The sequence below is a fragment of the Sorex araneus genome, chromosome 8, assembly GCF_027595985.1.
Source record: "Sorex araneus isolate mSorAra2 chromosome 8, mSorAra2.pri, whole genome shotgun sequence".
Classification (NCBI taxonomy): domain Eukaryota; kingdom Metazoa; phylum Chordata; class Mammalia; order Eulipotyphla; family Soricidae; genus Sorex; species Sorex araneus.
This window is the reverse complement of record NC_073309.1, coordinates 7,840,336-7,865,054: the sequence shown is the minus strand read 5'-3', so window position 1 is coordinate 7,865,054 and position 24,719 is coordinate 7,840,336. Positions and strand designations below refer to the sequence as shown.

The following is a 24,719-nucleotide window of genomic DNA, read 5'->3' as shown; positions in this document are numbered from 1 at the left end:
GCTCTTCCCCGAGCTGAGACCCTCAGTAGCCTCTTCCCTGTCCCTCAGATGTTGTTTGTTTCCTATTTCTGGAGAATTCCTTTGACCCCTGGGGGCTCAGCTGTATTCCTTCACAGGGATCAATAGTGGGGTCCTTTCTCTTTGCCTCACCGTAACTCACCTGCCATCTTAATGACACTTAAACACAGTCTTTTTAAACTCTCTTTCCTTTAGGGCCGGGGAGATGGGTGCTTGCTTTGCACATGGTCAACCCAAGTTTAATCCCCCAAACCACATTTTGTTTCCTGAATACAGAGCCAGAAGTAAGCCCTGAGCACAGCCAGGTGTGGCCCCAAGCCCAGACAAGCAAAACCTAATTCCTTTTATAAGCTCTGTGAGAGCAGGATTCTGTCTCTTGATGACTAGTGTGACTTTGTACTGTGTGTCTGACACAATTTGTTGTGGGATTGAATTTGAGGGCCTTGAGTCTATCTCATTTAATCTCATTTAATGAGGTCAGACTATTCCTCTTCTACAGGTGAGGGAACTGAAATTTCAGGGCACGTTAACGAGTCCACAGTGGGTCAGATCGATAATAGGTGGTTAAGTTGGAATGGAAACCAGCCTGCAGGGCCAGCGCCTGAGCGTTACACTCACGACACCCCACCACGTCGCCCTGGAACCTCAGGGCGCTGGGGGCTGTCCTGGATGCCACACTAGCTGAGAGTCCCAAGGGCCAGGCTCAGCTCCCTCCTGGGCTTCAGATCAACTGCCTGGCCTGGGACCTTGGGAAAGTGAGTCATTTGTTACGCGTTTATTTATTGTGGTGCCAGAGATGCATGCCTGAGAGGCTCACGCATGCGAGAGCCCTGAGCTCTCTCCCTAGCCATTACTGCAAGTCAGATGTTTTAGCCAGAGTCACCATTATGTCACCTGTAAGATGGAGACAGTGTCCTGCTTACCCTGCGGGCTTGTCTGTGAGGGTCTCGTGAGATACTCTATGACAGCAGCTGACCATGCGTAATGAAAGCCACCGTTTATAGAGTTCTCTTCCTTCAATATGTGTGTTTTGGCCGGGTGCTTCCAAACGCTACTCAGGGAATCTGAGGGCCACTTGCAGCAGTACTTGCCCCCCCCCCCCCCCCCGCCCCCGTTGGAACATTGAGTGTTAAGGCTCAGCAGTGTGGCTGGGTTCCACGGGCGCACACCTGCGGTGCTCCTGTGGTGCTCCTGCGGATGTGATGCCTTGGTGCATGCAAGGCATGGCCCTGAGCTATCTCCTCAGCCCTGGCCTCCTAGAATTCGCTGGGCAGAGAGGTTTCGAACTGTGGAATATGTCCCCAGTGTGGAAGCTCATGCTCTCTCCTGCAAGCTGACCTACATTGGCGAACTGTTCATGATAATGGGTGCTCTCGAGAAGGTCGCTTCATGGGTTCAGAATGAATGTCCCTTCCATTCCACATTCAAGTTGATTAGTTGATTGGGCCTGAGTCACACATATACCTGCCATGTGTGAAGCCTGAGTTCGACCCTTAATACCTGCCCCCCCCCACACACACACACACACTCAAGTCGAATTGCTTGGTTGCTTGGATGATATTCTGTAGGTTTGGTCATTCTGTGTTGGTTGTTTTGTTTAGCTTAGAATATTAATTTCTAGATTTTAGCAGAAAACACAAAGGATCCACTATGTATGTGTGTGTTCGGGATGGTGGTAGTGGTTATTTTCTATGTCGTGTTGAAAATGAAAGGTTATTAAGGATTTCACTGACTTCCTGGCCATATGGATTTGTCCATGTGTATATTAAGAAAAATCCAAACTGTTCTCCGTTGTCACCATGCCATCATCTGAAGCTGACATACATGAGGTGACCTTTTTTCCAGTGGATGGAACACAGAGCCTCATCGGTGGAGGCGTTTGCTCTACCACTGAGCTATACTCCTCGCCCCACTCTCACTTTTTGTTGAGGGGAGGGGAGAGTTGGGTCACACCCAGTGATGCTCAGGGGTCACTCCTGGCAGGCTTGGGGGACTGTATGGGTTGCTGGGGATTGAAACTGGGTCTGCCGTGTGCAAGGCAAGTGCTGTGCCTGCTGTATATTATCTCTGCCTCCCCCCTCTCCTGCCCGCCCCCACCATGTCTTTGAGCATATTTGCAGCATTAGGTTAGGGAGAGTATCTGTGCTCCTTGCCCAGTGGCCCAGGAGGCCTCTGCCTCACCTTAGATATGCTTGTGGGGTTGATACTCTCTGTGGTTTCTTGGAGAAGTGGAAACGTTCTGTGGTCTCCAAGGAGCAGGATGGTCTCATGACCTGCCGAAGTGTGGTGTTTTTGTTTTTAACCCCCACTTTGAGAATCATACTTTTTTGTTTTCAGGAGGCCACACCCAGCAGTGTGCAGGACTTACTCCTGGCTCTGTGCTCAAATATTACTCCTGGCAGATTCAGGGTACCATATAAGATGAACCTGGGTTGACTGTGTACAAGGCAAGTGCCCTATTCGGTATACTACTGCTCCTGCCCAAGAGGCACGCACGCGCGTGTGTGTGTGTGTGTGTGTGTGTGTGTATTTATTTTTAACTTTAAAAAAATTGGGATAATTTTGGCTTCCAATCCCATTTTCAATTTAGGGGTGCAATTTAACATTGCTGTAAAATGTCACTACAGCATACCTCCCACCCAGGTAGCAATATCCCAACTTCCTTTGCACCCTCTCCTCATTCAGCTCTTTCCCCTGCTCTTTTGATAACCTCAGTTCTGCGTCAGAATGGAGGGCTGGGTTTTCATGTGGCTTTGTCTGATCTTTTTCTTTGTTTCTTTGTATGTCACATATGAGTGAGATTTTCAGTGTTCTTTTTCTCGTGCTGGATTGTTTTGCTTAACTCAGTCCCTTCCAATTCCATCTGTATTGTAGCAGAGAGCAAGGTTTCAGCTTCCATGGTTAAGTATATTCCATTATACCACATCTGTATTCACCCATCACTCCGTGAGCGCTTGGATTCTTTCCATAGTTTGGAACTACAGTGATCATTTCTTTTCTTTGAGTTGAATATAGGAGTGGAATTCTTTTCTTTAAAACAATTTCTTTTTGGTTTTGGGTCACACCTGGTGATGCTCAGGGGTTACTGTCGGCTCTGTGCTCAGAAATTACCCCTGGTGGTGCTCAGGGGACCATATGGGATGCTGGGAATCGGACCCGGGTTGGCCACGTGCAAGGCAAATGCCTTAACCACTGTGCTATCACTCCAGCCCCACCTATTTTAATATCTTGAGAAATTTCCATGCTGTTTTCCATAGGAGTTGGGCCAATTTGCACTTGACTAGCAGGTTACAATGGTTCCTTTTTCTCGGCATCCCAACTGGCACTTACAGTCTTTCTGCCTTTCTGATATAATGATTCTCATGGTATGAGATGCTATTATTTGGTATTGTGAGTTGCATTTCTCAGAAAATGAATGATAATGAGGATTTTTTTTTCAGGTGCCTGATGGATATTTGTAAGGCTACTCAAAAGAAAATTTTTTTTCTTTAACATTTTTTAGTTTGGGGGGCTGGAGCGATATACAGTGGGTAGGGCATTTGCCCTACACACGGCCGACCCAGGTTCGATCCCTGGCATCCTATATACTTATACCCAGTCCCCCAAGAACTGCCAGGAGTAATTTCTGAGTGCAGAGTCAGGAGTAACTCCTGAGCATCGCTGGGTGTGACCCAAAAAGCAAGAAAAATTAAAAAAAAATAAATTTTTTTATTTTGGGACCCTACCAAGCCTTGGAGACATATAGTACTGGAGATTGAACCCAAGTATCTTGCATGCAGAGCGTGTGCTCCAGCTCCTTGAGCTATCTTCCTAACTTCCAGAGTTCATTTTTGGGGAGTGAATGGGGAAGGCTGCCACACTCGGTGGTACTCAGGGCTTATTCCTAGCTCTGTACTCAGATAGGAAGAAGCATGGTGGACTTGGAGGACCATATCAGGTTCTAGGGACCAAACCTGGGTCTGCCACACACAAGGCAAGCACCCTACAGCTGTTCTATCTTCCAGCCCTTAGAGGCTTACTTTTTCTTTTCTTTTTTCTTTTTTTTTGGGGGGGGTCACACCCGGCGATGCACAGGGGTTACTCCTGGCTCTGCACTCAGGAATTACCCCTGGCACTGCTCAGGGGACCATATGGGATGCTGGGAATCGAACCCGGGTTGGCTGCGTGCAAGGCAAACGCCCTACCCGCTATGCTATCACTCCAGCCCCTAGAGGCTTACTCTTGGCTCTGTGCTCAGGCATCACTCCTTGTGGTGCTCAGGGGACCGTAGGTGGTTCCAGAGATCAAATGAGTTGGCGTACAAGGAGAGTGTCTTGTTTGGGGGCCATACCCAGCAATGCTCTGGTGTTAATTCTGGCTCTGGACTCAGGAATCATTCCTGGCTGGCGGTGCTCAGTGGACCATACGAAATGCTGGGGAATCAAATCTGGGTTGGCCATGTGCAAGGCAAGCACCCACCTATCGTGCTATGTCTCCAGTCCCCAACATTTTAAAAATATTTCTTGGTTTTTGGGCCACACCCAGCAGCGCACAAGACTTACTCCTGGCTCTGCACTCAGGGCTCCTCCCAGTGAGGATCAGGGGATGGAATGTGGTGCAGGGATCGAACTGGGATCGGCCGTGTGCAAGGCAAGCACATTACCCACTGTACTATCACTCCATCCCCTGAAGACTTTCTTAAAAGCAGAGTTTTTGGTTCTCTATTATCATGAGGACTTATTTTCTATAAAATTAAAAATGTTTCCTTAAGGAGAAGATAATTTTGGTTTTTGAGCCATACCTGACAGTGTTCAAGGCCTACACCTGTTCTGTGTTCTGGGGTCATTCCAGCTGTTGCTTAGCGGGGGAACGTGTGGTGCTGTGGCCTGAACCTGAACTTGCTACATGCTAATTATATATCCAGCCTGTTGAGCTATGTCTGGCTTAAAAAAAGAAAAAGAAAAAAGAGACAGTCGTTTATTCACGAAGTATTGTTTTATGATATCTCTACGTTTTGCTGCTAAGTAAAGTCATACCCCAATATTGCTCAGGGAGTACCCTGAGCCAAACCGTTCTTTTGGTGGGTGGTTTGGGGCCACGTCCCGTGAAGCTCAGGGCTTCCTCCTGGGGTCTCAGGGAACTATTGTGTGGCTGCTGTTAGACAGGTGCCACCCCCACTCCCCTTTGGCTCTCAGGCACTCTTAATGACATGAATGAGCCCTAGTTCCCTTTGGGGAAAGGGTTGTTTTTCACAGCAGCGGGTCCCTGAGGCATTAGGAACTGGAGCCCCAAACCGCCCAGTCCTTTAGAAGGATGAATGTGTATAACTTCCATCTGTTTCTTTCCCAAGCTCATCAGAATGTCTATTTGGGGGAGTGGCTACTCCCAGGGGTCAAGAGGGCCACTCCTGCCAGGGTTCTGAGCATCAAACCCAAGGGCTCTTGCAAGTGAAGTGTGTAAGCTCTTCCTGGCCCCTGCTTCTGAAACTTAGGATCTCAGCAGGACACAAGTTTGTCCTTGACCCAGCAGCTGGGGCCCTGATTTTGATGTTGTTGGGATAAATGAATACCAGGAAGACTAACCCTCGGGTGTGACGTAGAAACACGATCGAGTTGAATCTTTTCTTTGGGAGGGGTCAAGGGGTGTGGAATGGGGAGGTGCCACCCCCCACTGCTGAGTGAGTGGGGCTCCACTCACAGGTACCTAGGAGGCTGCGACTTGATTGGAACCCAAGCCCTGCTGCCAGGCATGCACTCCAGCTCTTCTCGCATCCTTCCTAGCCCCCGGTTTAATCTTAAAATCAGCATCTAGGGTAGTTTCCAGAGTGCGAGGGCTTTTCCCCTTGAGCTCTCTTGGTCCCCTTGGTCTTCTGTGAATTAAGAGCACAGCCTTCCTCTTTGGCGAGTGAAGAGGAAGAAGGGATCACTGGTCTCTGAATGCGAGTCAGAGGAGGCACGATAAGAATTTGTAGCACATTCTTGGGTCTGTAACAAGAAGGCAGATACAATCAAGAACTTTCCCGATTTCCGTGAATGGTTCAAAGGGTTGCCCAACTTCTGCCCAACATTCTCTGGGGGGCTTGTTAACAATGCCTATGGCTGCACCCCACTCAGGAATTCAGTTTGTAACAAATGATTCTGAAAATGTCATCAGAGAACTTGCCTGTGTTTGTAGCTCAACTCTGCCATGGGTTTAGCTTTTCTTTCCCCAAGACAAATTCTGAATGCTTTTTTGGGTACTGTTATTAGCATTTTTTTTTTTTTGGTTGGTTTTGGGCCACCCTTGGCTGTGCTTAGGGCCTACTCCTGGCTCTGTACTCTGAGATCACTTCTGGTGAGATTTGGAGAACCACATAGGGTGCTGGGGATAGAACCCAGGTTGGCTGCATGCAAGGCAAACAAGTCCCCTGCCTGCTGTACTCTTTCTACCCCTCCCCACCAGCATTATTTTCACTATGACAAACTAGTTGGATATTTCCTAAGCAGAGTCCTTACCAGTCTTTTCTCCGTTCCTCCCGTTGGGTGGACTCACCCAGCAAGAGTGCTGTTCCTGATTGGATGTTTCCTTTCCCCCTTGGGGTGGAGTGAGAGATGCTGGTCTCATAGTGCCTGGGTGGGGGTGACGAGGGGGGGACGTCATGTGGTGCTGGGCAAGGACCCCAAGGCTGTGCACTCAAAGTGTGCCCTTTCTCCCTTGGATCTGTCTCCCCAATCTTTTTAAAACCAATAAATAAAATTGGGAGGATTGAACCCAGGGATTCGCAGCAGCAAGGCACATGCTCTATGCTGAGCTACATCCCCTGGATGTTTTCTTTTGCACATGGAGCTCAGCATTTTCCTTCTACAGATAGTCCTGAGCCAATCTGCCTTGTCCCGAGAATTGAAGCTGTTCGGAACAGAAGGTAATTGTGGCCGTGTCCCTTTGCCTTCTGTGCTTGTCATCTCCTGATTTCTCTGCAGCACAGCTGCCTTTGGCTGATCGTGCTCCAGAAAGGCTCACTGGTTACATCCTCTTTCATACAGTCCCAGCCAGGCAGCGAGAGAAGCCAAGACTTCAGGAGGGATCCAGCCTCTCAAGTGGACGGAATTGGGCTGGAGAGAGCTCTTGGGGCTGAACACAGGCTTTGCATGTGGGAGGCCTGAGTTTGATCCCTGGTACCATCTGGTCTCCTGGGCACTGGAGGGCGTGGCCCCAAATAAAGAGACATAATGCTGAGCCAGGGCTGTAGCTCAACGCGAGCATATTTGCCTTGCTTGTATGAGGCCCTGGGTTCCACCCCAGCACAGCAAAACAAAAAACGAAGCAAAAAAAAACCCCCAAAAAGTACCAAAAACTCAACCCAATGATTAGATAGGGCCAGGTTGTGACCCAAAAACCAAAATCAAACAAAAACAATAAATAGAGTGAATTAAATGCCAGCTTTCCCTTTCCTGTCCTGCTTGTTGTATATGTGTGTGTGTGTGTGCTCTATTAAGCTTTGTTTTTTCAACTCCTGTATATCGGGTTCCTCCAGTATTTGGGACCTGTGTAGGGTGCTGGGAATACATTTGAGGATGGGGTCCTCCAAGCAGTGTTGAGGGGCCCAGAGAGCCAGATCGCTCCGTGCTGGGGACCTTGTGGTACTGGAGCTGGAACTTGAGGTTTCTGCAGACCAGGAATGTGCTCCAGCTCTTTGAGTTATCTCCCTTGCATAGAGTACATTATTTTCTTTTTGTATTTGGGCCGTACCCGGTGAGCTCAGGGGTTACTCCTGGCTCTGCACTCAAGAATTATTCTTGGCGGTTCTGGGGGGACCATATGGGATGCTGGGAATCGAACCTGGATTTGCTGTGAATAAGCAAGTGCCCTACCCACTGAACAGTCACTCTAGCCCCTCGGGAATGCATAGTTTAAAGGGGGCCCACCCACTTCTGGGGGACTACCAGGGTCAGTCCCAGGATGCTCAGAGAGCCATGTGTGTCTCGAGTGTGTGAGGCCAGAGCTCTGCTGATGAGCCAGCCCCTGGTCCATACATAATTTCTTAAGGAAGATGTAGTTACTTTGTTCTTTCTAAGAATCTTTGCCTTCTCACACCTTAAGAGAGAGTCTGAATCAGCTGGTGGAAGAATGTATCTTCTTTCTCCGGAACTCTTCTATAAACAAATAAATTCAGGTGTTTGCAGGTAAGGCTGATGCACAGATGATATTTCCTCCCACTGTTCATTCTCTCCTTTAATTTGGGTTTTTCGGCCATACGTGGCAGTGCTCAGGAGACTGTTGCACGGTGCTCGGGGTTGCGAGGGCTTCAGCCATGACCCCTGCTCACCTTCTGTTTAGGGATATCTGTTGATTTTTTTTTTTTTGGTCTTAGTGAATTTAGTGAATTAAACTAGTGGCTCCAGCTTTCTTGTTGGTTCCCCCCAAAAAGCCTGTCCAGTAAGCCATCCTCCGGAATCATTTTGAAATTAGTACACTACCTTTTGGTTTGTATTTTGGTTTTTGACCCATACCCAGCAGTGCTCAGAGGACCATATGTGGTGCTGGGGATTAAATCTCGGCGTTGGCAGAGTACAAGGCAAGTACCTTAACCCCTAGACTATCTCTTCGACCCCTCTTTTCCTGGAGAAGGAAGTTTTCCTTGATGAGAACTATTACAATTCTTTTATCCTGATGCTTGCCAGGTTGTCTGGAAAATCAGATTTGAGGAGAGTTCTGTGGATTCCAACCTAAACCTATAAGGTATTTGATTTACCATAAATATAAATTAGTTTCTGTTCTGTTTAGAAGGAGTGGGGGTGGGGTTTGTCCACACCCAGTTGTGCTCAGGGCTTACTCCTGGCTCTGTTCTCAGGGATCGGTACTGGCGGGGCTTGGGAACCCTGTATGGTGCTGGGGATTGAACCTTGGTTGGGCATGTGCCTTACCCGCTGTATTCTCTCCTGGAACATAGGTATTTTGACTTTTTTATTATTTACTTTTATTTAGTTGCTACACCTGGCGGTGTTTACTCTTAGCTCTGGCCTCAGAGATCACATCTCTGGTATTGCTCAGGGCACCATGTGGGGGTACTGGGGAAGATCACAGATACTTTGATACTTTTAATACCTTCAGAGTTACTATACCATCTAGCCTGCCTGCCTTCCTTCCTTCCTTCTGTTTTTTGGACCATACCTCACAATCTCAGGACTTAACTCCTGGCCCTGCACTTCGGAATCACTCCTAGCAGGGTTCGGGGGACCATATGGAGCGCCAGGGATTAAACCTAGATTAACTGTGCAAGGGCCGGGCTATCTTTCCAGCCCTGTAAGTCAGCTTTCAAAGCAACTTCATTATAGCACTGCCCACTGCTGTCACATACATCACCAAATACCCGTGTATGTCATCTGTGACTTGTTTTCCTCAGCCCTGGTCACATATGGCTGAAACATGGGTGCCTCAGCACCAGCCACACTGGAGACCCATAGCCAGGCTTTAAGAGCTGTGACGCGGCTGGCCTGCAGGCTCACTGCCTTCTGTCTCCAGAGCCCGTGAGCCAGTCTTGTTGGCAGTGTCTGGCTTGCATGTTTCCTACCCCCTTTCTGCCCAGCGGCCATGTGCAACATGAAAGACGAGTGAATCGAAGCAGCACCTGAGTTTGGAGGTACCGACGTCTCCTGTGAAGTAGCAGACCTTTGAGAAATAGTATTATGAGCTGTTCTGTTTTTGCTGTGGCTTTGGAAAACCTTTGGAATCTTCTACTGAAATTTGTTTGAAAAAAAAAAATTCTTTTTAATGAAACAGTGTGAGTCACAAAGCAGCCACTCCTTCTCATAATAGCATTTCTCACCGGGGGAATTTTTGGTAGCTGTTGGGGGAGGTATTTGAGTAGGTTGCGGGTGATAAATCCCTTGGTGGAACATCACCAGAGGCTGCCATCTCTGGACTCTGGTGCTTTCCATGCTGACAGCAGCCGTGAGCGCGGGAGAGCAGGACGCAGCGGGAGGCGGGTCTGGCCCAGCAGCCAGAGTGCGACCAGGGACTTTGAGTTTCAACATGACTGATCACCACAACACCCTTGCAAGTGAAAGGTCGAGAGTCTGAGGCCGAGGGTCATGGGGCCTGCGGCCATTTCCAGCGGAGCCTCAGCTTTCCGGACTGAGGGAATGACTGGGCTGCCCAGAGAAACTCTGGAATCACTGTGGGGATTCTTTACAAAGAGTCAATTCATAAAAATGTATCTGTACTTTTTAGGGGGGTGTGGGGAGCACCCCCGTTGATGCTCAGGGCTTACTCCTGGCTCTGAGCTCAGGAATTACTCCTTCCCGTGCTGGGGGGCCATGGTGGTGGGGACCATGTGGTCTGCCAGGGATCTCACCGGGTCAGCCACACGCAAGACAAATGCCCTCAACCACTGTGCTTTTGCTACTGCCCCATTTACTTTTTTTAGGCCACACCTGGCAGTGCTCAGGGATGACTTCTGTCTCAGTTCGCTCCTGGCAGTATGCGGAGGGGGGGGAAGGGGGTCATATAGGACCTCCTGTCCCTTGAGCTGTTTTTCCAGTCCCTATTTGTATTCATATTTTAGAGTGGAAGTACTTAGCAGAATGGAAAGGGGCCCATTACCCATCTGCTCTCTAGGAGGGTATAAAGGAAAGGCCAGAGATACTGAGTTTAGAAGACAGAATTATGGGGGGGGTGTTGTTTGTTTGGGGGCCATACCAGGTGGTGCTCAGGGCTACCCCAAGCAAAGGTTCAGGCGCTCAGTCCTTTGAGCTCTCTCTGTGGCCCTGGAATAAGCCAGGATCACTGTGTCAACATCCAGAACCGGTTCTCAACCACCTCTGCCCACTGAAACTGAATTTTAACTGTTGACAGCTTCACTGACCTACAAATAATTTGGTCCCCTGTCTGAACTGCTACTTTATGTCAGCTACTGACAGGAAAGTCTGAACAGTTATTACAACTGTGCGGAGATTTGCTTTCCTTTGGAAAATATAGCTGTCTCCATTCTGTATTTTCCTGGCTTTGTGCTTTCCTTCAAAGGTCTCCCAGTTCCAAGTCTCCAGAGCTCAGTAAAGGGGAACAGGAAGTCAGCATTTGATGCCTGAGAGCTAGCGGTAACTAAGAGAAGGGCCAAGGACAGGACTGGAAGGGGGTGCGGGCAAGGTGGGCTTGTGGAATTCTGGGTACCGCCTTCCACTTGGGCTTTAAGCAGCCCCACCAACCAGGGAAAAACAGGAATGAGAGGACTTTTTCTTAGATTATATATCTGAGGCGCAACATTTTAATTTGATGGCATAATTACAAAGTAACTTTGGCCTGAGGACTTCAGAACACTTAGGGGGAAAGCCAGTCACTTTTATGGGATAGCGGGAATTCCCTGACTCCGTATGTTGGTCTTGTTATGGGATCCAGGATGGAGCCTGACCCTTCCTTTTCCTGCTGGTTCTCTCTCAGTAGACCGACTCTTAAAGTTTCAGTCCCGTGATTGCTAAATGGCAAAGTCACTGGGGCTTGTGCTATTTCAATTTTGGTTTCTCTTGCACATTTCAGGAAATCAAATAAGTGGTGTGACGCTGAATAGGAAAGCTGGTCTCTTTTTAAACAGGCTATTTCAGGCATTCAAAAGAGTACTTGCCTACCAAGCAAGTTAATACACAGTATAGATTTGTAATTGCATGCGTTCTGATTGTCATTTTTCCCCCTCCCTTCCCAAGTGTGATCACTGCCCTCCCTCTTGCTTGTCATCCTATACGTTTTCATATCTTTACGGCGTAAATCCATCTGAAACCATATTTTACTGACTTAAAGATATTGTAATATTTCTAGCCTTCCATATCCACGTATACCTCAAATGATTTCAAGATGTATAAATTCATTTTATTATTAATTGCTCTAATTAATTCATTTTCTCTGCTTCTCTAGTGCATGAACATTCCACAAATAGCATTTATCAAACCATTATTTTACTTAAGGTTATAAGAATAGTTTTCAGTTGTTTCAAGAATGTTTTTCCTGGGCTGGAGAGCTAGTACGGCAGGTAAGGCTCTTGCCCTACACTGCCACAAGCCTGGTTCAATCCTTGGCGACCCAGAGCGTCTCCTGAGCTCTACCGCCAGAAGTGATCTCTGGGCATAGCTGGTGTGGTCCCAAGACAAATAAAATAATTTTCTAGGGTGCTGAAGAGATATCGCAAGGGTTGATTCACTTGCCTTGCACATGGCTGACTCTGATTTTGATTCCAAGCACCACATATGGTCCCTTGAGCATTGCCAGAGGTGACCCCTGAACACTGTGGGGTGTGTGGCTCGACACTCCTTTTCTCCCCTGAGAAAAATAAGTTTTTTCTGTTTCTTCACACACCCGAAAGTCTCCTTTATGACACGTGCTTGTTTGTATAAAGGGACCACATTTCTTCGGCTGCCCAGTAGAGCGCCACTGTGCTCATACTCCTTGGTAGCTTAGCTGCTCCTGCATCCGGTGATTTGTCCTGCTTTAATTTGTGGCAAACTCTAGTGTGTGTGCGACATGGCACACAATTTTTTTGTGTGTGGTACATTTACCTTGTTATACTATATTTTACAATACATATATTATGTTTAGTATATATTGATTCAGTTGTTTCCATAAAATGCTTATTCATGTCTTTTACCCATGTTTATATTGAATAGCTCATTCTTTGTCTACTAGTTTGTATGCATTTGTGTTTTCATTTTATTTCTGGTAAGTGTTTGCCCTCATGTGTAATGCAGGTGTGACTCTCCAGGTTGGCGGCTTAACTCATTATTCATGTGCGTGCATGCATGCATGCTAGGGATTGAACTTGGGGTTCTTGCATGCAGAGCATGTGCTCCAGCCTGTTGAGCAACCTCCCTCCCCCTCCTTATGATTTGTTTTGTTTTAGTGTTGTGTTTTTGAGCCACACCTCATGGTGGTCAGGGGCTGCTCCACTTCTGTGCACAGAAGTCACCCCTGGTGGTGGTTAGGGCAACATGGGGTGCCAGGGGTCAAACCCAGGCCTCCTGTATGCAGATGTGTGGTCTGCTGCTTGAATCATCTCTCCAGCCCACTCCTTGTGATTTGTTTGTTTTTTATGGGCCGGGATCACTGCTGATGCTTGGGGATCCAGGGATACGTAGTATCAAGGACCAGAGTTGCTTGACCACATTCAAGGCAGAAGTCTTACCTGCTTTACTATCTCTGCATCCCCTCGTGATTTCTTTTCTTTCTCTTTTGTTTTTGTTGTTGAATCACACCCAGCTCTGCTCAGGGCTTACCCCTGACTCTGCCTAAGGAGTTATTCTGGGCGATGATCAAAGGATCCACAGGATGGTTTCAGGTACTGGGGTAGAACCCAGGTTGGCTGGATGCAAGTCAAGTGCCTTATCTGCTGTGCTCTCTCTCCGGCCCCTCCTTGTGATTTCTCATGGTTGACTTAAGTTTAATGTACTGAACATACTGCTGTTTTCCCTTAGGACTCGGGTGGCCTAAGAAAATAAAAATTTCTCAGAGGTCATAAAAATACTATATTTTCTTCTAAATCATGGGGCTGGAGCGGTAGCACAGCCGGGAGGGCGTTTTCCTTGCACACGGCCGACCTAGGTTTGATTCCCAGCATCTCATATGGTCCCCCAAGCACCGCCAGGAGTAATTCCTGAGTGCATGAGCCTGGAGTAACCCCTGTGAGCCTGGAGTAACCCAAAAAGCAAAAAAAAATTTTTTTAAATGTCATATATATTTGTTCTTCATCAAAGGAGAATTAATTTGTTTGATGAGGGTAAGATAGTAACCTATTTCTCTTTTTTCATATGAAAACCAAGTCTCCTAGCTGCTAATGAGGAAAGATAATCTTCCTACAGATTTGCAAAGCCTTTTCTTTCATATATGATGTTTCTGTCAAAGCGTGGATTTGTTTCTGCCCTTTTGTTTTATTCTATTGGTCGATTTGTTTATCTTTGTGCTAATTCTCTCTTAATTATTATAGTTTTGTCTTCCTGAAGGGCATTTCCTTTCATCTTGTAATTTATTCTTTTTTAAAGCTTTCTTGTATAAATGAAGCTTTTTAGGGCACAAATAAGGGACTCTGATGGGATCAGCAAAGTGAAGTACAAGTCCCAGGAACTGCTTTGTTTACAGTTTGTATTCTAAATGACAGGACATCTGGCAAAGCAAACCTAATGGACAGTTTCAATCCACTGCCCCCCTCCATTATATATATATATATAATTGCACAAACAACATTTCCCTGTGTCTTTGTATTGCAAATAGCCCAATAAACAGTTCTGTATGGTACAGACAACAACTACAAAAAAATTGGTCAGCTATTTTTGGTGCTTTTTGCTTCTAGACAGATTTTTGAATCAGCTTTTGTCAACTTTCATAAGAAAACTAGGCTGTTTTCTGGGATTATTTGGAGTTTATCAGGTGCCATCTTGATGAAAGCTGGGTCACTGCTATGAAGCTTACTGGGTTGGACATACAGAAAAAAGAATAGGTGGGCTTTTACATTTTGAAAACATTTTAGGGGCCAGAGAGATAACTCAGTGGGCTGAGTGTGTGCTTTTCTTGCAGGAGGCCCAGGATTAATCTCCTATACTGGACAGTCCTCAGTACCGCTTGGAGTAGCCCCTGACCATAGAGCAGGGAGTGGCCCCCTAAGCACCAGTGGGAGTGATAAAAGAAACAAAAATGTTCGAAATGTTTTCAGACTTGCAGAAAAGTTGCAGATTTTCTACAATTACAAAGAAAGACTTATTGTCATTTTTATTTTTGAGAATTAAAAATTTTTTTTCATTATTTTGGGTCATTCCTGGTTTTGTGCTCAGGGATCTCTCCTGGTGGTGCTCAGGGGACCATATGAAGTGCTGGTGATAGAACCCAGGCCTACCCTGTGCAGAGCAAGTGCCTTACCATCTGCATGGTCTATGCAAGTAAAGTTTGCACATCCATTACCCTCAGTTCAATCTGCATTTGTTACAGAAAGAATGGTTGACTTGATAGCAAGTTCTTGATTCTACAAAGTAGCTGAAGATCTTAATAAATGAAACTTTGTAGTCTGAGAAATGACATTGACCTCTTCTGGGAAGGTGAAAGTCACCTGGCTCCATCACAGCTAGTCTCTACCCTAACTGGAAATTGAGTGCCAATCTCTGCACCCCAAGCTTGTGCTCTGTCTGTTCCAGGAGGGACTTCCATTCAGTTGAGGGTCTTCTGAGAAGGCTGTAGCCAGGGAGGGAGAGAGAGCTCGAGACTGTTGGGGAACCTCAAAGGGCTAGAGCAAATAAGTGCTTTGCCTGCAGGAACCCCAGGTTTGACTTCAGGTTGTACCCTCAGAGCCCCTCAGAGTGCAGCTCAGAAAACAAGGAAACCGCAGGTTACATCTGTCTCAGACATCAGAGCTTCTTCTGGAAGGCTTCGGCAGTAGAGCAGTTGTGTAAGGACTTGATCCCCTTGTATCTCCAAGGCAGGGCAAGAAATCCTGAATTCCTTTTGTTAGGTTTATAAACATTAGGTGCTTTAATTTGGGGGGAGTTCTTTTTGTAGTAGAAACTTAAAAAACATTTAAATAGTTGTTTCAGACTGTTTGAATATTCAGCATACTTATTGAAAGAACTCTGGTAATCTTATAGTCAAATGGGAAATAGCAACAAAGAAAATCCAAGAGAATAATGTTTGTATTTACAAATAATGTTTTTGTTATTGTTGTTTTGTTTTGGGGTCACAACTGGCAGTGCTCAGGGTTTACACCTGGCTCAGAGATATATGGGGTGCTGGGGATCCAACCTGGATTGGCTGCATGCAAGACAAGTGCCTTACTCATTTTATTATTGCCCCAGCTACAAACGTTTTGTCTTTTTTTTAAATCCTCCTGTCACTTCTCTTTGTTAATATTGTTGCTTAGTTCCTTCCAGTAATTTGTAATCATGAGAATCCTTGTTTTCTTATTAAAGAGTGCTGCTTGCACTGAAAGGATTGTTTATATTTTAGAGTAGATATCGTTTATTTGTTAACTTACGAACCATAAATGGTTATTTTATAAAAATTTTCCCTTGCATTTATTCATCTTTTTTTTTCTCCTTTCATGTGTTAATGAGGTGAATTATATTAACAGATTTTCTAATCTTAAACTGTATTCTTAAAATAAACCCTGCTTGGTTGTGCTTTTTTTTTTCTTTTTTAAATTTCTGCTGTTTACCATGTGTTTTGGTTGCATTTTTCTTATTTCCTGTCTTCTGGTAAATGGCTTGGGTTTTCTTTATCCCCTCTGTGTCACTTCCCTTCAGTTCCCACCAACAGTTTCAGTTCTTCTACAGATTACTTTTTCCCTTTGGAGTGCGTGAGGGCAGGAGGGTCATCCTGGCAGGGCTTGTGGGGACTATATGGGGTCGTGGAGATGGAACCCTCTATGCTATCTCTCTGGCTCTGAGATTACTTCTTAAATGGCTTTTTTTCTCTTGTCCCTGCCCTGCCCCCCCCTTTTTTTTGAAACTCTTATAATTTTGACCCACCTACTTGAATAGAATCTAAAGTTAAATCAGTATTTCTATTCTTTCTGAGTAGTACAAGAATTCACAGTTGATCCTACACATTGTGTGGCTCAGAATTATGATTCCACCTTGTTTTTATACCCTAGAATCTCTTGCTGTGGTTCTTATTGGAAAATTTTGGAATCTTTCATTCAGTCACCTGCGCACAAAATTCTTTGCCTCCTGTTCCTTCTTCCATCACACTTCATGTTTCTAAGCTAAATTTCCTTCTTCAGAGAGAGGATTTACTTTGTGTGTGTGTGTGTGTGTGTGTGTGTGTGTGTGTATTCATATAGACTTTTTTTTACTTGCCTAAAATTATTTTTCATAAAACCATTAAATGGAAATTTGGTTGGTTATAGAATGCTGGGTTCTTAGGTTTTTTTCAGCAGTGAATATGACTGCATTTTTGTGTTAACTGCTCTGTGTGTGTGTGTGTGTGTGTTTGTGTGTTTGCCACACCCAACAGTGCTCATGGGCTATTCCTGACTTTGCTGGTGAGGTGGGGGGGGGAAATCATATGTAGTGCCAGGAATTTTACCCTCAGTAGATGGGGTGCAAGGCAGGTTCCTTAACCCCTGAACAATCTCTGGCTTCTCAGCTATTTTTAACTGTATACATTTTATTTAGATTACTTTGCAAATGCCCATACTTTGCATACTTTGCATATGCTCATACTGCCTTACATGCTCTAGCTCTGTCATGAGGGCGGCACCTAGTGATGACTATACCATGTGCTGAGCGTTGGACTGAAAACCTTGCTTGGGTCACCTCTGTGTCCCTCTTCACCTGTTTTTTGTCCTATCCCCTGAGCTTTGCTTATTCATTCATTATTTATTTTGTGGCACATCCAGAAGCGCTTGGGGCTTAATCCTGACTGTGTATCAGGGATCAATTCCAGCAGTGTTCAGAATACCAGGCATCAGATTTGGGTTAGCCCCACGTAAGGCAAGACCCTGTCCTGCTATCTCTGCAACCCCCTATCCACTGAACTTCACATTTAATTGAGCTACATTTTCAGTTCATTAGAATAGCAAGGTGGTTATTTGTTGCTGCCCTGATTGTGTAAATACAAACAGATCATCACCTTACTTCCATGGCTTTACTTTCCTTCTTTGGGATAGTAAGTGGGGTTGATTAGTTGCTTTCTGCTCTCATCCTGTGCAAAAATTCCATGAAACCTTATTGCTGGCATTACAATGTTGAGCAAACAAGCACCAGGAACAGGGAGGCAGGAAGCTGGAAACCCATCATCATTTTGTTCTCTATTCCCAGAGGAAGAGCAGCTCCTGAGTCATGGAGGGAAGCCTTTCAGCACTATACCTCTTGGGGGCTCACAGCTGTGGCAGCGATTGTTTCTATGGCAACAGAAGGCTTAGCTCTTTTTCTGTACTCAGGATATGCAAAGGGAAGTTGCATGATCAACTTTGAGAACTTCCCATTTTCTAAGGAGCCAGGATTTCTTCCCTTTTTCTTCTAGATAGAACTGCCCAAACAGGAGCCATTAGCCTTCCTGGCAGTCAGTTTTAATTCTTTAAAACTTCAAAGTCACTAAGAAGTTAAATTCTAAGTTACACTAGCCACATTTTCAACTGTTCAGTGGCCACAAATTTGCTTGTGACTACTATCACTGGACAGTACAAGTGTAGAATATTTTCATCATTGCAGAAAGTCCCATAGGAGGGTTGGAAAGATGGTACGTCAGGTAAGGCACTTGCATTCCACATGGCTGACCCAAGTTTGATCCCTGGCAGCGCATATAGTCCTGAGTTGCCAGAGTGTTCACTGAACTCAAAGCCAGAGTAAGCTCTGAGCACTGCTGAGAGTGGCCAAGAAATGACAACAAAAACAACAATAAAAAAGAAAGTTCTGTTGGACCATCCTCTCTGAACTCCTTTACAGTGCCTGACAGAGTGTGCCATGTAAGTCTCAGAAAATGCATCAAGTGAACCTCTTGATACCCAGAATGTAGGTTTTCTTTAATGTTTCTACTATTCTGCACCATCACTGTAACAGGAAGAATTCAGGGAGGTCTTGCATGCTTAGAATGATTTACGCGATTAAGTGTTGACCCCAAGATAAGGTGTCTTATCTTGGATTTCCCCATCAGAAGGGAGAATCTGGGTAAGTAGAAAGGTGAATGATTTCTGATGTTGAATTAACTTTGCAGAACCTGGAGAAAAACCACCACCATAGGTCAATTGAGATTATGCCATTGTAATTAAACGGAGAATCAGGAGCATTGGTGTGTTGAATGACTAGAGAAAACCAGTACAAGTCTTATAGTTGAGATTTGACTCAGGCTGGAAATTCCTTGTAACGTAATCAATCTCTATCCACCCCCCTTAAATTGCCATCTGATTTTCCTTTGTGTTGCTGTACAACAGTTAAAGAGATCTTCAAAAATACGTCCTTCTTCTCCTGACCACTCCCCCCATACACACACCCACACCTTCAAATATAGCAACATTTCACAGTGACTGGCCTCAAGATAGATCAAGGCTGAGGACGATGTGGGTCACCCCAGCCCATGCCCTGGAGGAGTGGAGAGGGAAGAGTTTCCCCCTTTGTCCACAGCACACTTTGCTGAGTTTTGCTCTGGTCGTGGAGCTCAGCCTGGACCTGGAATCCTTGCCGAGGCTCTCCAGGCACCGGACTCATACCCACTAGCAGAAGTTGGCAGGAGACTAGACCTGTTTACTGTCGCTTGCTAGGGACTTGAGGCCTCAAGTTTGCTGTTCAGAGTTCCTGCGGATTGCAGAGGCTCTGTTAGGAGCCAAATGTGTTTGAATACAGACTTAGTACTGAAACATAGATTGTTCAGCCAAGATGCACTCGAAGGGCTGGAGTGCATGCTTTTGCGTGCAGGAGCACGCAAGGAACAAATGCCTCTGCTCTGTGTGGTTCCCATGCACCCTGCTGGAAGTGGCTCCTAAGCACCACCGGTGTGACACCCCCACTCCCCACCCCACACTAGAGAAGCTCAAGAGAATGAAGCTAATTTGAGGGGAAAATAGAATTTGTATTAGTAAAGGGTTCAGTCTTGAGGCTTTTTGTCAAGTTGGCAAAGGTAGCTTGGGCTTTTTGTAAGAAATTAATTGAAAGTAAAAATGGCTTATCAGTTGACTGTGAGAGGTTTAGAAAGAATTCAGAAGCGTATTTGTTTAAGGAAAACAAGACTTATTAAAAGAAGTACTGTAGGGCAGGGAAGTGGTTATACAGGCTCTGCCAGCCGGCAGGCACTCTGCAGAAGCAGAGAACTGGAGGGTTTCAGCTTTGGAAGCAAATTGAGAAGCATGGCTTCTTCTAATTCCTTTTTTCCTGGCCACAAAAATAATCAGAATATTTATTGTTAAGATTTCAAACATTAGTGTCTTTATTGTTTGATGGCATTTCGTGTATGTGGGGGACGTGTGAGGGTGGTGGTGTTTGTTTTTGTCTCTGTTGTAATTTCCAGAAACTTGTTGTACAGGGAAGTAGAATCTATTCAGATCTTCCTCCTTGCCAGCCTGTTGGAGCGAAATCAGGATGAATTAAGTGGCAGTTACCTAAGACGTTTGCCCAGAAATGCCTTAGTTCCTTTAGAGTCTCTTTGCTAGAGAAACCATATCGACTATTTAGTTTTTAAAAATCACCAACCCTGTAAGTCACGAGACCCCCTCCCCATGAATTGATCTTGTTCTCTCGGAGCAGTTACATTTTCAGCTAGAACGACCCCATTCGTCACCCCAGCTGCAGAGCCACAACCAGCCTTGTGACGGAGCCTGGTTCTTCTCTCCTGCTTTCAATTCTAAAGCATTCTGAGGGCATCTTACTTGTCCTAGAGTTCCTGGCTTCTTCTGGCTTTCTTTTTTCATGGCGCTTCTGCTTAAAGCCAGAAAATGTTGTCTTAAGGATCAGGAGAGGAAAAAATAAAATGGTCAGGAAAGTGGCTCAGGGGCACGGTTTCTGCCTCACGGGCATCTGGTCACACGTTCCAGTGCTTGGTGACCTCCCTGTGTGGCGTGCAAGCCCGGCAGCTCGGCTGGCTGTGGTTTCTGCCTGTACCACAGAAATGGGTGGGAGCCCGCAGTGACCCCTGCCCCGGCCAGCACAGTGCAGCCCCCACGGGTGGGTGTGTGTCCACGCCTTGAAGCTGCAGTAGTGGAAGTGGCGGCAGGCCCCACAAGCAGGTGTGCAAGCACTACAGCCTGAGAATGTGAATAAAACAGGCCTCAGCACCAACCTTGCAGGCTCGAGAGGATGTGGTCTCACCGTCTTCCCTGGCTCTGCAGAAAGGAAAAAACACAGTGCTAGCACCCATGGAGCAGAAAATGACCAGTAGCCAAACACCTGATTTCAGTTGTAGAACTCTGGTCTCTTCCTAACACACGAAAGACCTCAGTGGGAACAAATACCCTTAACGTTGTTGTGGGGGCCGCACCTGCTGTGTTTGGGAGCCGGGCAGGCAGCGCTGGGGATCGGACCCAGGCCTCTCACTTGAAGCACACCCCCAGCTTCCTGGAGGGGCTCTTTGAAGAGTTAATGCTATTCTATGTGACTGAGGCCAGCTGAGTTGCTGAGGTTAGGATGAAGTGGACCCTGTTGATGATAGAGTTTCTGTGACCATCCAGCCCTCGGGATGGCATGTGTCCTTTCTCCCATGTCCCCAGAAAGTGGAGAAACAGAAGCAGAGTGGGAAAAGTACTTGGAAAATTTCTGTAATGACTTGAGCCCCAGCCAGGCTTAATTCCTGAGTCTTTGAACTCTCCCCTACCGAGAGAGACTTGCTTTTTTTACAATCCGTTTTTGGTTGGTTATTGCACTTTTTAAAAAATAAGAAATAGGAGCGACCTTAAACAATAATATGTAGGGGGTTGGAGCGATAGCACAGTGGGTAGGGTGTTTGCCTTGCATGTGGCTGACCCGGGTTCGATTCCTAGCATCCCATATGGTCCCTTGAGCACCACCAGGAGTAATTCTGGTGCATGAATGCATGAGCCAGGAGTAACCTCTATGCATTGCCGGGTGTGACCCCAATAGGAAAAAAAAACAAACACAATAATATGTAATAGCAGAATTTCTAATAATAGGTATAATTTAATGGTTATTAAGTGTCAGGCATAGTTCTTTTTATATATTAATTCTTTAAATCCTTTAAAAATTTTTTCATTTATTGGGGCTGGAGTGATAGCACATGGCTTTACACATGGCCAACCCGGGTTCAATTCCCAGTATCCCATATGGTCCCCCGAGCAATGCCAGGAGTAATTCGTGAGTGCAGAGCCAGGAGCAACCCCTGAGCATCGCTGGGTGTAACCCAAAAAGAAAAAAAATTATTTATTTTGGTTTGGGGGCCACACCTGGTAGTGCTCAGGACTTACTCCTGGCTCTGCACTCAGGGATCATGCCTACCAAGATTCAGGAAACCGTATTGGATTCTGGGTTGACCATGTGCAAGGCAGGCCCCTTGCCCTCTGTCCACTCTCTCTCCAGCCCTCTTTCAGTTCTTGCCTACTATTATCATTTCCACTTTACAGACAGGAAAATGAGCCCCTGTGGAAAGGAGCAAAACTAGGAAGTGGTGTGGCTTTGCTACGTGATATTTCATATTGTTAGTAAAAGGCAGTTTGTTTGGCCATCAAAAATTTAAGTGTGGGAATCTCTCAGCTCTGTTCCTGCACTTCGCAGCTAGTAGCATTCTTGGAGCTTCACAACATCATGGAGAGGTCTCCTTACCATGCCCGCCCCTGACTGTTTCTGTCAGCCCCAGTTCTGTAACTCTCTGGGAGTCCAAGACCTGCCTTTCACGCATCTTAGTTCCTTCTCCCAGTCTCTCTTTGGGGCTGAAGAGATGGGACAGTGGGGAAGGTGCTTGCTATACTTGCAGCCAACCTGGTTCAATCCCAAGCACCTTATGTGTTCCCCTGAACACAGCTGGGTGTGGCCAATAATTTAAAAAATTGATCTGTCACTCACCATGTAACCTATTTATAAAATACACAGTGCAATGGTTTTGAGTCTATAAAGAGATTTGTGCAACCAATCATTTGGGGGCTGGAGTGATAGTGCAGTGACTCACACATTTACCTTGCACGTGATCAACGTGGTTAAGATCCCCAGAATCCCGTATGGTCCCCTGAGCACCCCTGAGTGCAGAGCCACGACTAATAAGCCCTGAGCACTGGCAAAAAAAAATAGTTAAGGGGGGTAGGGGGGGCTTGTGCACCCATCATTGCCACACCCTGACCTTCCTTCTTAACTGCTTGAATCCCTGTCATAGCCACTGCTTCAGGAAGTACCTTCTTCGCTCTTTCCCCTTCTTTTGCTTTGTCACACTTGTTAAAACCAGCTCCAGCTAAATCCAGATTTTTGCCTTCTTCCTCTGTGCGTGCACTCCTGGGGGGGGACCCCCGAGTGTGATTGCTGGCTGTGCCATTCATTCACCTTCCTGAGCAGCGGCTGCTATTGGGGAGTCCTGCTCTTTCTGTACTTCTCTCCACCCTCCTCCTGGGTGGCTTGTTCTGCGCCATCATCGCTCTCTCTCCCTTTCCCCTCACTCTCCCTCCCTCCCTCCCTCCCCTCTCCTTCTTCCTCTCTTTCTCTCCCTTTCCCCCTTTCTCCCCCTCTCTCTCCCTCCTCCGCCTTCTTATTTCATGGAGAAGACAAGTCATTGGCCGCCTCCCTGCTTGCCTCTGTCTCCGCTGGTTTCACCTTGCTTCTCTCTAGGTTTGAGCTGTCTGTGCTCCTGGCAGGCGGCCCCCGCTTGTGCACTAGATTTCATTCTTGCTGAGTCAAGAGCATTGCTTCAGCCTTCCCTTCTCTCAGGTAGGTAATATTCCTTCTCAGGTGGCACCTTCCCACTAGCCCACAAACTGCTGGTGTTTCTCCATTGTGGAAATAGCAAATTCTCTTGATTCTTCTTCTCCAGAACCTTCCTCATTTCTCTGCTTTCTTCCACAGCAAAACTCGCTTAAGAAAATTTTCTTGATGTTCTGCTGTTTCTCCTTCCAGTCTCCTCAAGTCGACTTCACTGAGGTGCTTGTCCTTACCACTCATTTGAAACTGCTGTTATCAAGGTCACCGAGGGTCAGTGGATGTTGCTAGACCCTAGTGCAGTCTCAGTCATTGAGGTGGGAAAGCCAACTGCATTTGGTCTCCATGGGACCTGTTATTCACCTGCCCCTTGTTGCTCCCCTCCCTCTCTCATTGAGTGGTCTGATCTGCTTTGTGGATTCTTCCTTGCTAGTGTGAACTGTGCCTCTAATGGGGAGGTGTCTGGAGGCTTAGTACCTTCCACAGAAGCTGGGAACTATAAGCGCCCTGGAGATGCTGCTGACCCCAAAGTGTCCTCTTCAGCTCAGCTGCTCCCTTGACTTTTTTCCCCCTTTTAAATATAACTGCTTTTGCGGGCTTGACCTGTAGAACAGCAGGTGGGATGTTTGCCTTGCATGAGTCTGATCCAGGTTCTATCTCCAGAACCCCATTTGGTCCCCTGAGCACTTCCGAAGAGTGATCCCTGAGCTCAGAGCCATGAGTAAACCCCTGAGGACCACTGGTGTGACCCAAAAAACAAATGAAAAAATGAACTACTCTTGGGGTTCAAGAGATAATATAGTGGGGAAGGCACTTGCTCTCTATGCAGCCGGCCCAGTTCAGTCCCCGCCACTGCATTTAGTGTACTGATCCCCCAAGCACAGCTGGTGTGACCAGTTAATTAAAAAAAAAAAAAGTATTGGGGCCGGAGCAATAGCACAGCAGGTAGGGCGTTCGCCTTGCACGAGGCCTACCCGGGTTCGATCCCCTGCATCCCATATGGTCCCCCAAGCACCGCCAGGAGTAATTCCTGAGTGCAAAGCCAGGAGTAACCCCTGAGCATGCTGGGTGTGACCCCAAAAAAGCAAAACAAAAAAAAAGTATTGAGCTGTTATTCACATGCCACTTAACCCATTTATAAAATGGACAGTGCAGTGGGTTTTAAGAGACTTGTACAACTGTCACTCCACAATTAATGCAGAACATTTTCTTTTTTTTTTTGCTTTTTGGGTCACACCTGGCGATGCACAGGGGTTACTCCTGGCTCTGCACTCAGGAATCACCCCTGGCAGTGCTCAGGGGACCATATGGGATGCTGGGAATCGAACCCGGGTCGGCCTCGTGCAAGGCAAACGCCCTACCCGCTGTGCTATTCCTCCAGCCCCCAATGCAGAACATTTTCATGACAACTGATCTGCATCCTCCCTCCCCACTTCCAGTGTT

The 24,719-nt window shown here is 46.5% G+C and overlaps 1 protein-coding gene across 4 annotated transcripts in view; it reads left to right on the top strand.

The window, feature by feature from the left end:
• Positions 1–24,719, top strand: part of ZNRF1 (zinc and ring finger 1) — a 90,752-nt gene that overhangs the window by 4,427 nt on the left and 61,606 nt on the right. The gene's annotated exons all lie outside the window — the stretch shown is intronic.